This window comes from Aquarana catesbeiana, linkage group LG08 (genome assembly GCF_042186555.1).
Source record: "Aquarana catesbeiana isolate 2022-GZ linkage group LG08, ASM4218655v1, whole genome shotgun sequence".
NCBI classification, from domain to species: domain Eukaryota; kingdom Metazoa; phylum Chordata; class Amphibia; order Anura; family Ranidae; genus Aquarana; species Aquarana catesbeiana.
This window is the reverse complement of record NC_133331.1, coordinates 74969685-74982665: the sequence shown is the minus strand read 5'-3', so window position 1 is coordinate 74982665 and position 12981 is coordinate 74969685. Positions and strand designations below refer to the sequence as shown.

Below are 12981 nucleotides of genomic sequence, written 5' to 3'. Positions count from 1 at the left end.
GTCTCTGGCAGTCCCCTTAGGCATTATATACAGTATTTCACAAAAGTAAGTACACCCCTCACATTTTTGTAAATATTTTATTATATCTTTTCATGTGACAACACTGAAGAAATGACACTTTGCTACAATGTAAAGTAGTGAGTGTACAGCTTGTATAACAGTGTAAATTTGCTGTCCCCTCAAAATAACTCAACACACAGCTAATAATGTCTAAACCGCTGGCAACAAAAGTGAGTACACCCCTAAGTGAAAATGTCCAAATTGGGCCCAAAGTGTCAATATTTTGTGTGGCCACCATTATTTTCTAGTACTGCCTTAACCCTCTTGGGCATGGAGTTCACCAGAGCTTCACAGGTTGTTTTACCGGGTTTATAACATTATAGGCACTTTGAAAGGGATAACTTCACTCTTCATAACATGTTTTCCTCATATTCAGGGTGTAACCTGTTCTGAAAGGACAGGCCTCTGCTCTGCCACTGTGACAGCTAGCAATTTAAAAAGATAGTAATGGCGGTGTTCAACGACCTATAATGGGACTGCGATAGTGCGGCGGTCAATCTGACACAAACTTATGCTGGTGGGGGGGTGGGGACGGGACTGACTAACATCACCAGTGACGCTAATACAGTGATCATTGTTAATACTATACACCAGTGATGGCGAACCTTGGCACTCCAGATGTTTTGGAACTACATTTCCCATGATGCTCTTGCACTCTGCAGTGTAGCTGAGCATCATGGGAAATGTAGTTCCAAAACATCTGGAGTGCCAAGGTTCGCCATCACTGCTATACACTGTCACTGTACTAATGAGACTGGCTCGGGAAGTGGTTGACATATAGGGTAATCAAGGGGTTAAATGTGTGCCTAACAATTTGTAATGTGTGCTAATTTTTATAACCTATCTCTATTTCTTATTCCTGCTTTGCTGGGATTAGAAACATAGCGATCGTTCCCTCTCTACAGAGCCCTGGGTTGATTGTCAAAACAGAGCTCTGGGCTGTGATTGGAGACAGCCAATCAGCAGGACTTGCTGACAGACTCCCGCTGTGATTTTACACACGGCAGCATGCGCACGCCCTAAACTCAGGAGTAGGCAGCAACATACTGGTACACGTCTTTGCTTTCATGGGCCGCCCATCCGAAGTACAGGCCTCAGGCTGGCCCCTGTAGCAGGTATAGCTACACTATATTACTAAAAGTATTGGGACACTTGCCTTTACGTCAACTTTAATGGTGTCTTAGTCCGTAGGATTCTATATTGAGTTGGCCCACCCTTTGCAGCTATAACAGCTTCAACTTTTCTGGGAAGGCTGTCCACAAAGTTTAGGAGTGTGTCTATGGGAATGTTTGACCATTCTTCCAGAAGCACATTTGTGAGGTCAGGCACTGATGTTGGACGAGAAGGCCTGGCTCGTAGTCTTCTGTCTAATTCATCCCAATGGTGATTTACCGGATTGAGGTCAGGACTCTGTGCAGGCCAGTCAAGTTCCTCCACCCTAAACTCGCTCATCCATGTCTTTATGGATCTTCACCTTCAGACGGACCAATAGCCGCAACTTAAAACCTTTGACATTGGTCACTCATCAGACGCGTACAGCTGGCTGATGCTGTGCACATTTATAATCATGTGATAATAAATGGGTGATATTCCCACGCTATCAGTGAATAAATAATTTATAGAAGTAAATTAGTCGCTGTAATCACCTATAGTGTATAGAAATGTGGAAGTGAAGTGACGCTGCACTGCTAATACTGATAGAAATATATACAGATAGTGAAGTTTATATATACAGATAAAAGCATAATTCAATTCAGTGATAATTTATCAATTCAATATATGTCAATTACAAGAAACCCTATTCTTTCAGTAAGTGAATATACATATACATACAATAATACATTCATAATCCTCTAAGTCAGACCTCAAATTTTCCACTCACCTATTTGCATTTTTTATTTTGTGGAAATTGAGGGCTGGCGAGGGTGGGCTGCCAGGGAGCGGGAGGGTGAGCTCCGCCAGCATGCGGGGTTGAATGGGAGCCGTTCTCCTAATCATCCTGGAGGGGAAGAGAGAGGAGAACAGGCGGCCGCATTATTAAAGCGCAAGGACATCGCTGTAACAGCTTACATTTCAATTCCTGTGTGTTCCCCACACTCGCCGTCACATACAGCTCCGCCTCCTGGCCCCTGATACTTTGATAGACAGATCACCCATCCAATCCCGGGACATGTGACGTATAACAAAGTCCTTGGGCCAGGAGGCGGGGCTGTATGTGACGGCGAGCGGCAGGAACACATGGCAATTAAAATGTAAGCTGTTACAGAAATGTCCCTGCGCTCTGATAATGCGGCTGCCTGTTCTCCTCTCTCTTCCCCGACACAGGCGAGGCTGCATTGGTGGACACAGGCGAGGCTGCATTGGTGGACACAGGCGAGGCTGCATTGGTGGACACAGGCGAGGCTGCATTGGTGGACACAGGCGAGGCTGCATTGGTGGACACAGGCGAGGCTGCATTGGTGGACACAGGCGAGGCTGCATTGGTGGACACAGGCGAGGCTGCATTGATGGACACAGGCGAGGCTGCATTGATAAAGTTGTGTTGCCCTGATTACATTGGAGCGCCAGAGGTGCTAGCAACCAGTGCCCACCAGTGCCAGCTATCAGTGCCCATAATTGCATAATATTAGTGCCGCCTCATCAACGCACATCAGTGAAGGAGAAAAATTATTTATTTACAAATATTACTGACAGAAACTAAAACTTTTTTGCTAAATTTTCGGCTTTTTTTTTTTTTTTTTTTTTTTTCTTTTTGTAAAAAAGAAAAATCCCAGCAGTGATTAAATACCACCAAAAGAAATCTTTATTTGTGTGAAGAAAATGATAAAAATGTCATTTGTGTACAGTGTAGCATGACCGCGTAATTGTCATCCAAAGTATGAGAGCGCTGAAAGCTGTAAATTGGTCTGGGCAGGAAGGGGGTGAACGTGCCTGGTAGGTAAGTGGTTAATTCTGCATCAAACATTTAAGTTTAATCTCATGAAATAATTTATGAGGGCGTGTTTAGGGGCGGAGCAGGGTCAGGGTTGGGCGGAGGAACTGATGGCGAGTAACCCTTGAGGCCTGGCTAATAGCTCAGGACTTTAATACATTCATAATCCCCTAAGTATTAAAAAATGTTCCATAATTCTTCAAAATACAAATAAACATATAATATCAGTGTCTTGTGTCTTTACTTTGCCGATCACCTTCAATGTGCTATGGTTTCCCTCCACTAGGGGCAATGCAATCCTCCGTGGCGCTCCTCCCACTGCCTATCTGCAGACTGAAGTTTCCTCATCACAACATCATCGTCATTACCTCTCGTTCTGCGGTCAGCCAATCAGGTGCGAGCCCAACGGTCGCCAGAGTAGGCTCCGCCTCTTAATTGTATGTGCGCTGCCCTCCTCTCTCCAGCTGAAACCCCGCCCCCTAAATTTTTTTTTACTGATTACATGTTTTGAGTTACAGAAGAGGTCTAGGGACAAAATCATTGCTCTCGCTTCAACGTTCACGTCGATACCTCATATGTGTGGTTTGAGCACAGTTTTCATATGTGGGCGGGACTTGCGTATGCGTTTGTTTCTGCGTTTTTGATCACTTTTATTCCTATTGCAAGGAATGTAAACATCCCTTGTAATAGGAATATGACATGACAGGTGCTCTTTACAGTGAGATAAGACCCCACATCTCACCACTAGGCTGGGAAGCCCGAAATAAAAAAAATAAATAAACCAATCACTGCTTCCCAGCCGAGGCGGCGCCGTTTTTTTGAATGCAGAGGCCGGGTGTGACGTCATAACTTCACGCCCGGCCTCCGATCATAGAGACTCCGGTGACCATCTGGTCCGCCGGAAATCTCTATGATCAACATCCGGGGCCAGCGGATCCTGTCTCCGACTCGCCGATCATAACGGTGAGTCGGTAGAAGCACCGGAAGGCGGCGGGAGGGGGGGGACACATCCCCTCTCGCCTCCCTAAGAACGATCAAGCGGCGGAACAGGCGCTATGATCGTTCTTATGGTGTAGGGAATCGCCGGCTGAAAACGGCATGATCTGAATGATGTCTGTAGCTACAGGCATCATTCAGATATCCCCGCTCAAAGTCCATCATGTCATATGACGGTGGGCGGGCGGCAACAGGTTAAAAGTCAGCAGCTGCAGTATTTGTAGCTGCTGACTTTACATTTTTTTGTGTGGGGTGGGGGGAGGCTGGACCTCTTCTTTTTAAATTGCTCATATATGAATCGTTAATATTGGAAAACATTGGCTACGACTCAGTCACATGACAAATTGCACAAATGTGAAAGGCTGTAAAGGAGCAAGAGTGCAGGAAAAGGGAGTATAGGTGGGGTCAGGGGAGGCCTTTCCCAGAACGTTGTCCCTTTTCCCTGCATGGTCAAGTTGACAGTCTCTTTAACAACTTGCCCTCCGGAAGATTTACCCCCCTTCATGACCAGGCCATTTTTTTGTGATATGGCACTGCGTTACTTTAACTGACAATTGCGCGGTCGTGCGACACTGTACCCAAATAAAATTGATGTCCTTTTTTTCCACAAATAGAGCTTTCTTTTGGTGGTATTTGATCACTTCTGCGGTTTTAATGTTTTGCGCTATAAACAAAAAAAAAAGAAAAAAATTGACAATTTAAAAAAATATATATTTACTTTCTACTATAAAACATAGCCAATAAAAAGAAATCCCAATAAGCGTATATTGATTGGTTTGCGCAAAGGTTCTATTGTCTACAAACTATAGGATTTTTTTTTTTTTCACCAGTAATGGTGGCGATCAGCGACTTAGAGCAGGACTGCGATATTGCGGTGGACAGTCGGGACATTAACTGACACTAATACAGTGATCAGTGCTAAAAATATGCACTGTCACTGTACTAATGAAACTGGCTGGGAAGGGGTTAAACATCAAGGGCGATGAAAGTGTTCACGGTGTGCCTAGGGATGTGCTTTTACTAGGGGAAGGCATGGATCCATGTTCCTGCTTTGCAGGAACACGGGATCCATGCTTTCCTACTGAAAGAACAGCGATCTGTTTTGTTTACATAGGCAGATCGTCGTTCTGTCTGTGTACCCAACGATCAGTGGGTGCCGGCGGATATCGGGTCCACGGGAGCCACTGATCAGCTCCTGCTGTGTAGAATCATAGCAGGAGCAAGCCACCGGCGGGTGAATTTGCGCCCGATACCCGGAAGTGCAGGATGCAGTGTGAGGATCTCCCTGCTTCCTTCATCTTGTGGATATATGTTTTCCTGCTTCCTTTTGAATATTCCCCACCAGTCATTGTGGGAAACACTGACATATGGGAGCAAAACCCTGATATCTACAAAGATGGCTGCCCCCGCACAAGGATACAGTGCAGTAAAAGGCATTATATGGTTGTAGTGTGGAAAAGATTATCTTCAGAAATGGTGCAGGTAACACTGGAGACTGTTATTTTAAATATGGGGGGGGTTGGAGAGTGCAAAAATCTGGTGCAACTCTGCATAGTAACCAATCGGCTTCCATTTGTTTTTTTTTTTAAACTTAATTGAACAAGCTGAAGCTAGAAGCTAATTGGCTGCCATGCACAGCTGCACCAGATTTTGCACTCTCCAGTTTTAGTAAATCAACCCCAAATGGTGTCCTTTTTTATATATAAAAAATAGTTACTGGCAGATTGATGCACTGTGGGGGGGTTTAAATGAGGGGGGCGGGCAAAGCTCTTCTGGCCACACTTCTGTGAGCTCCTGAAAGGCAGAGCACAGAGCGGTGACTGACATTCCTTTGTCTTGCAGATATAATCTATGATGAAGATGAAGTGCTGCTGGCTTTGGCTGAACAATTGGGGACCTTTACTTCACTGGTTGGGGGACCAGAGTATGTACACTGCTTACTGATAGGTGTCCCTAAATCTACTGCCCTTATTTCTGATTTATAAGACCTTTTCATCTATATCCCTGGTGCCCAACCTGTGGCCAAGGGCCACGTGCAGCCCTCAGACCTCTGTAGTGGGAACATTGATTAGGGTAATCGTATTGATCTCTACTAGCCTCATATACCATGTTCCCTGCCTCAGTTGTCTTCTGCAGCATCTTCACCCCGCCTCCATTTCCTCTATTAGGTCTGCAGTCTCTGGAAGTCCCCTACTGCCTTAACCCTCTTGGTTATGGAGTTCACCAGAGCTTCACAGGTTGTCACTGGAGTCATCTTTCACTCTTCCATGGTGACATCACGGAACTGGTGGATGTTAGAGACCTTGCACTTCTCCACCTTCTGTTTGAGGATGCCCCACAGGTGCTCAGTAGGGTTTAGGTCTGGAGACATGCTTGGCCAGTCTATCACCTTTTACCCTCAGCTTCTTTAGCAAGCCAGTGGTCTTCTTGGAGGTGTGTTTGGGGTCAGTATCATGTTGGAATACTGCCCTGCAGCCCAGTCTCCAAAGGGAGGGGATCATGCTCTGCTTCAGTATGTCACAGTACATGTTGGCATTCATGGTTTCCTCAATGAACTGTAGCTCCCCAGTGCAGCACTCATGCAGCCCCAGACCATGACACTCCCACCACCATGCTTGACTGTAGGCAAGACACACTTGTCTTTGTACTTCTCACCTGGTTGCCGCTACACACGCTTGACCCCATCTGAACCAAATAAGTTTATCTTGGTCTCATCGGACCAGAGGACATGGTTCCAGTAATCTATGTCCTTAGTCTGCTTGTTTTTAGCAAACTGTTTGCTGACTTTCTTGTGCATCATCTTTAGAAGAGGCTTCCTTCTGGGATGACAGCCATGCAGACCAATTTGATGCAGTGTGTGGCATACGATTTGAGCACCACCCCTTCAACCTCTGCAGCAATGCTGGCAGCACTCATGTGTCTATCTCCCAAAGACAACCTCTGGATCTGACGCTGAGCACGTGCACTCAACTTCTTTGGTCGACCATGGCGAGGCCTGTTCTGAGTGGAACCTGTCCTGTTAAATCACTGTATGGTCTTGGCCGCAGTGCTGCAGCTCAGTTTCAGGGTCTTGGAAATTTTCTTATTAGAGGTCCTCCGAAATTTCAGCCGCCTAAAATTATCGGCCAAAAACTTTTTTTTTTTTTTCATTCGGCCAATAGCAAAAAAACAGCCGATACCGAAAGGGTGCAGGGTCAGCCCCGTGTGCCGCCCATTCCCTCACCTCCCCTCCCTACTCGCCGCGATCTCCGCATGTCACGAAGCTGAATTGTCCGGGCCGTAGTAACAATGTTCCGCCTCCTGTGATAATCGGCACACTGATCCAATGGCGAGACATTGAATCAGTGTGACATGATCACAGGAGGCGGAACATTGTTACTGCGGCCCTGGCAACCCCTCTACGTGACACGTGGAGATCACCACTCTGATACGGACACTGAGGCTTCTGGGTACAGGTATGCTGCATATGATGGGCACTGGTGAGGCTGTTGGGCACAGGCATGCTGCATATGATGGACACTGGTGAGGCTGTTGGGCACAGGCATGTTGCATATGATGAGCACTGGTGAGGCTGCTGGGCACTGCTAGGCTGCATATGACGGGCACTGGTGAAGCTGCTGGGCACTGGTAGGCTGCATATGACGGGCACTGGTGAGGCTGCTGGGCACAAGCAGGCTGCATATGACGGTCACTGGTGAAGCTGCTGGGCACTGGTAGGCTGCATATGACGGGCACTGGTGAGGCTGCTGGGCACAAGCAGGCTGCATATGACGGACACTGGTGAAGCTGCTGGGCACTGGTAGGCTGCATATGACGGGCAAGGGTGAGGCTGCTGGGCACAGGCAGGCTGCATTTGATGGACACTGGCGAGGCTGCATTGATCTCTTGTATCGTGTCTGCACTCTCTGACCAACCTCTGTATCATATCTGCTAGAGGGGCATCAAATGGAAATTTTGCTAATACTATTAGCACTGTGTTTACGTAAGAGATTGCAGACATGATACTAGAGATGGTTAGAGACTGCAGACTGCATTTTTCTTGACCTTTCTTGCACTAAAGGTACCAATAATGGCAAATTCATATTATTTTAAATTGATGAGATTAATTAAAAAGTTGAATGTAATGCAATTGTATATAAAAATAATATAAATATTTTTTAATAACTGTCCTTTTCGGTTTTTGGCCTAGTGCATCCTTCATTTTGGGTATCGGTTTTGCCACCAAAATTTCCATTCGGTGCACCCCTACTTCTTATAGCCTAGGCCAGGGATATGCGATTAGTGGACCCCCCAGCTGTTGCAGAAATACAAGTCCCATGAGGCATAGCAAGACTCTGACAGCCAGATCATGACACGCAGAGGCATGATGGGACTTGTAGTTTTGCAACAGCTGGAGGTACGCTAATTGCATGTCCATGGCCTAGGCCATCTTTATGTAGAGCAACAATTCTTTTTTTCAGATCCTCAGAGAGTTCTTTGCCATTAGGTGTCATGTTGAACTTCCAGTGACCAGTATGAGAGTGATAACACCAAATTTAACACACCTGCTCTTCATTCACACCTAAGACCTTGTAACATCAACGAGTCACATGACATCAGGGAGGGAAAATGGCTAATTGGGCACAATTTGGACATTTTCTCTTAGGGGTGTACTCACTTTTGTTGCCAGTGGTTCAGACATTAATGCCTGTGTGTTGAGTTATTTTGAGTGGACAGCAAATTTACACTGTTATACAAGCTGTGCAGAAAAGAAGGGGGTGCACCAACCTAGTGCATTACCACTGATAAACTTTAATGCAGCATAAAAACCGTAAAAACTATACTCACAAACAAGCTAATAAAGATAGCTTTCGAAAGGGCGCAAAAGCGCTGTTTCTGTGGATCGACACCCCAGGACCTGTTGCCGAGAGGATCAGACCAGCGCAAATGGCTGATGGCTTACGCGTTTAATTTTTTAAATTATACATTCCTTTCCCCCTCCATTTTTCACCAATGTTTTCTGGCTTAGAGAAAAGTGGGCTGAGCGCTGCTAGTACAATGCTGCCTGTCCTGCATAGCCAGATCGCGTCTCTGCCAATGATAATGATAGTAGTGGAGAGATTAGTAGAGAGCGCGCGGCCTTACTGAGATGCGCGCGCATTTACCATAGGTTTGAAGGTCGGAAGCAGTGGGTGGAACGCAAACAAACCCACGCTTCCGGGCCGTGTTCATGGCGCACAGTGACCTCTGACGCCTGCGGAGGAGGGGGAAATGACGCCACGATCGGCCGGAAGTTGCGGGTGGAACGCAGGAACGCCCGCACTTCCTGGTCTGTCGAATGGCGTGCGTTCCACACACGACATGAGGCACTATTATGGCTCCTGGGAGCCGGAGGAGCCCTGCACCATCCACCCCAGTAGATCGGAGGCATGGGGACATAATTAGAGCTGCATGCAGGAGGTGAGGTGTCTTTTCTTTGGTGCACCCAATCCCCCTTCCCCTGCCCTGTTGTACATAGCTTATGGTGAGAGTGAAATTGATCTGCTGGCTCAGTGATTTTATGTTTATATTTATATCTATATTTATTTTTATTTTTTTTTCCTTTTTTTTATTTTTTTTTTTTTATTAATCAATTTCTTTTTGTACTAATATTACTATCATTCTTTTAGCAGACAATATAGAGTGATGTTTGCCCTCTATATTCTGGCTACTAATGGGGAAACACACTCAGAGGGATGGGATAGGGAGGGTTAACCCGAATGGGTGGGTGGTGCCTAATACCTGTGGGAGGGGGCGTTGTCACTAATTGGGTGGGGTAGACACAGGCACATACATACATTTATAGAGAGAGCAACTCGAGAGACCAACCATTGCCCGCTTAGGCTCTGAAGAAAGGGGTGCTCCCCCGAAACGCGTAAGCCATCAGCCATTTGCGCTGGTCTGATCCTCTCGGCAACAGGTCCTGGGGTGTTGATCCACAGAAACAGCGCTTTTGCGCCCTTTTGAAAGCTATCTTTATTAGCTCGTTTGTGAGTATAATTTTTACTGTTTTTATGCTGCATTAAAGTTTATCAGTGGTAATGCACTAGGTTGGTGCGCCCTCTTTCTTTTCTGTTTTTTTTAGCTTGAATACCTATTGTTCAAATGAGGGCTGCAAGATGCTAGGCATTACTTCTATAGGTGGCTGCACCACATATCCAGTTCATGGACACCTGAGCGCAGGAGAGGTCTTTTTTTCTTATACAAGCTGTACACTCACTATACATTGTAGCAAAGTGTAATTTCTTCAGTGTTGTCACATGAAAAGATACAATAAAATATTTACAAAAATGTGAGGTGTACTCACTTTTGTGAGATTGTGTCTCTCTCGTCTCTCTCTTGTCTCTCTCTCTTCTCTCTCTCTCTCTCGTCTCTCTCGTCTCTCTCGTCTCTCGTCTCTCTCGTCTCTTGTCTCTCTCGTGTCTCTCTCTCTCTCTCTCTCTCTCTCTCTCTCTCTCTGGTCTCTCTGGTCTCTCTGGTCTCTCTGGTCTCTCTCGTCTCTCTGGTCTCTCTCGTCTCTCTCGTCTCTCTCGTCTCTCTCGTCTCTCTCGTCTCTCTCGTCTCTCTCGTCTCTCTCGTCTCTCTCGTCTCTCTCGTCTCTCATCTCTATCTTACGCGCTTCAGTTAAATTATCCAATCAACGTGAGATTAGATCAAAACAAAGACTTGGTTTAGATAGGATTTGAGTAAATTTTCATTGTTTTGCATCAAAAGGCAGCACTGAGTTGAATAGGTTATATTATGAAAAGGGAGGACCTTGAAGAGGGGGGGGGGGGGGGCAAGTTTGTGTGGTAAGGGAAGGCCCCAGGGGGATTAAATCTGTAGATATGGGCAATGCCCGGCATAAAGCTTGCAGCTGGAACATGAAATGAAGCCTACTAGCCAGGGTGGATTTGATTTAACCAACAAAACAAAAGCTTGTAAAAGAAGACGAACCAGCTACATCCCAGTGAAGATGACTATAGTGGGGACTTTTATCAATAAAATAGTCCCGGTAATAGTCATAACATACCGTCACCTAGGGGATTAAATATGATCGACCAACTAGGTGTGTTTCTCTGAATTGAATTAGGCATACAAAAAGGGGGGGGGGAGGGAAGAAAAGAGATTTCCCAAAAAGAATTCTTCAGAGAGGAACTACAATCAAGGCAAATAAGGGGGTGGAGACGTAATGACAGTTGCTGCTACTGTCAATTCCCGTCTGGACCTCCCAAATAAAGGGGAAAAGGTGGGACTATTCCGGTACTAGGTAGGAGAGTACAGTAATAGGCGTACAAATAAATTAAAACCTTATATAATTTTAATTTTTAATAATAAAAATGTACACAAATACAATCACGGACAGAATAACTACATACAATCATAAAAACAAAAGGGATATACCACCCTGACTAAACAAGTGGATCCCGCAAGATGTTAAGTATGTAAAGCTTTTAGTCTCGACCGGTTTCGCGGTTAACACCGCTTCTTCAGGAGAAACATATCTATAACATAATGTAGAATAGCTTTAGCACATACTAATGAATATATTGAACCATAGCAGCAAAAACAATCACAAAAATAATAGAAAAGTACAATACATATAGGGTAGAAATGAGGACAAGCTCACCCACACAGGCGGATTCCATGGATATGCAGGACCCAATTCAGAGAGGAACTGTCGGTATTCACAAGTATAAATTTACTTTTATTGAAAAAATTCCACATAATGACATAATAATTAATAAAATAAAGAAACCAACCTCCACCACATTCATATAAAATTGGACAATTTTCTAAGGATACAGGTGGCCACCACACAGACATACAAGCCTCTGTAATCATGCACAGCTAGTTCTCCATGTTAAATTCTATTCCAAACAGGGGAAGAGCTTGAGTGGAACAAAATTAGCCCATTTAGTAATTCTAGCAGATTAATAGTAATTGTAAAGTCAGACCTCCAGGACATCCGTCCAGTAACTAAATGGTTAATGAAGTCCACTTAATGTATCACGTGATGCCCGTAATAGCCTAGTCCACTTTGGTTTAGACAGTAGGTAAACATAGATGCATCCTCCTACAGTAACAGACGTGAATCACCCAGTTAGCACTAGCAGCTATGGACTGGCTAATAGATCCTATACGACAAATGTGGGAATAGTAAGTTGTTTGGATAATTCCAGGTAAATATAGGAAAGGTCTCACCACTTGTCCGTGTGTCCAGAATCAGTCTCATCCAAGTCCTCTAGTACAGCTGTTTTCGGCTGGGTTATGGTCTTAGAAAGTGGGGGGACATTTTCCTCCTGAAGTAGGTGGAGATCTCGCAGGTCCTTACAAGAGCTCACAGAGATGTGAGCCGGCACAGAGGGAGTGGTCTTAGTAGTGGCTTGTCTGTATCCTCACATTCTCACGCATTGCGGCGATCGCTGGAGCGGCGTGTCAGTCTGACACATCGCTCTACCGATCTTGGTAAAGGGTCTCCGGTGGAGGCTCTTTACCACGTGATCAGCCGTGTCCAATCATGGCTGATCACAATGTAAATAGGAAGAGCCGTTGATCGGCTTTTCCTCACTCGCGTCTGACAGACGCGAGTAGAGGAGAGACGAACGACGGCTCTCGTGACGGGGGGGGGGGGCTGTGCTGATTGTTTATCAGCACAGCCCCTCAGATGACCACACTGGACCACCAGGGATCGCCACTAGGACCACCAGGGATCGCCACTAGGACCACCAGGGAAGGGGGCATCATGTGGATGGCCAGGTATGTACCCCATGGCCAGCCACATGTGCCCAGTCAGTGCCCAATCTGTGCCAATCAGTGCCCACAAATGGGCACTGATTGACACCATTATATTGTAGTGATGCCCAGCAATGCCACCCTTAGGGGCATCAGTGCCACCCATCAGTGTCCATCGGTGCCACCTGTCAGTTCCCATCTTTGCCCATCCGTGCCACCCATAAGTACCCATCAGTGCCGCCTATGAGTGCCCATCAGTG

General features: G+C 45.8%; 1 protein-coding gene across 10 annotated transcripts in view; it reads left to right on the top strand.

The window, feature by feature from the left end:
• The window catches only part of LOC141105848 (uncharacterized), an 86272-nt gene that overhangs the window by 5587 nt on the left and 67704 nt on the right, over window positions 1-12981 (top strand). For 5 of the 10 annotated variants that reach the window (XR_012235663.1, XM_073595990.1, XM_073595985.1 and 2 more), the window contains exons 4-5: window positions 3279-3386; window positions 5831-5912. The exons of 1 other annotated variant lie outside the window; for it this stretch is intronic. The gene's annotated coding sequence lies outside the window, so the exon portion shown is untranslated. The remainder of the gene's footprint in view (window positions 1-3278; window positions 3387-5830; window positions 5913-12981) is intronic. 4 more of the 10 variants (XM_073595989.1, XM_073595988.1, XM_073595984.1 and 1 more) reach the window with 1 other exon arrangement.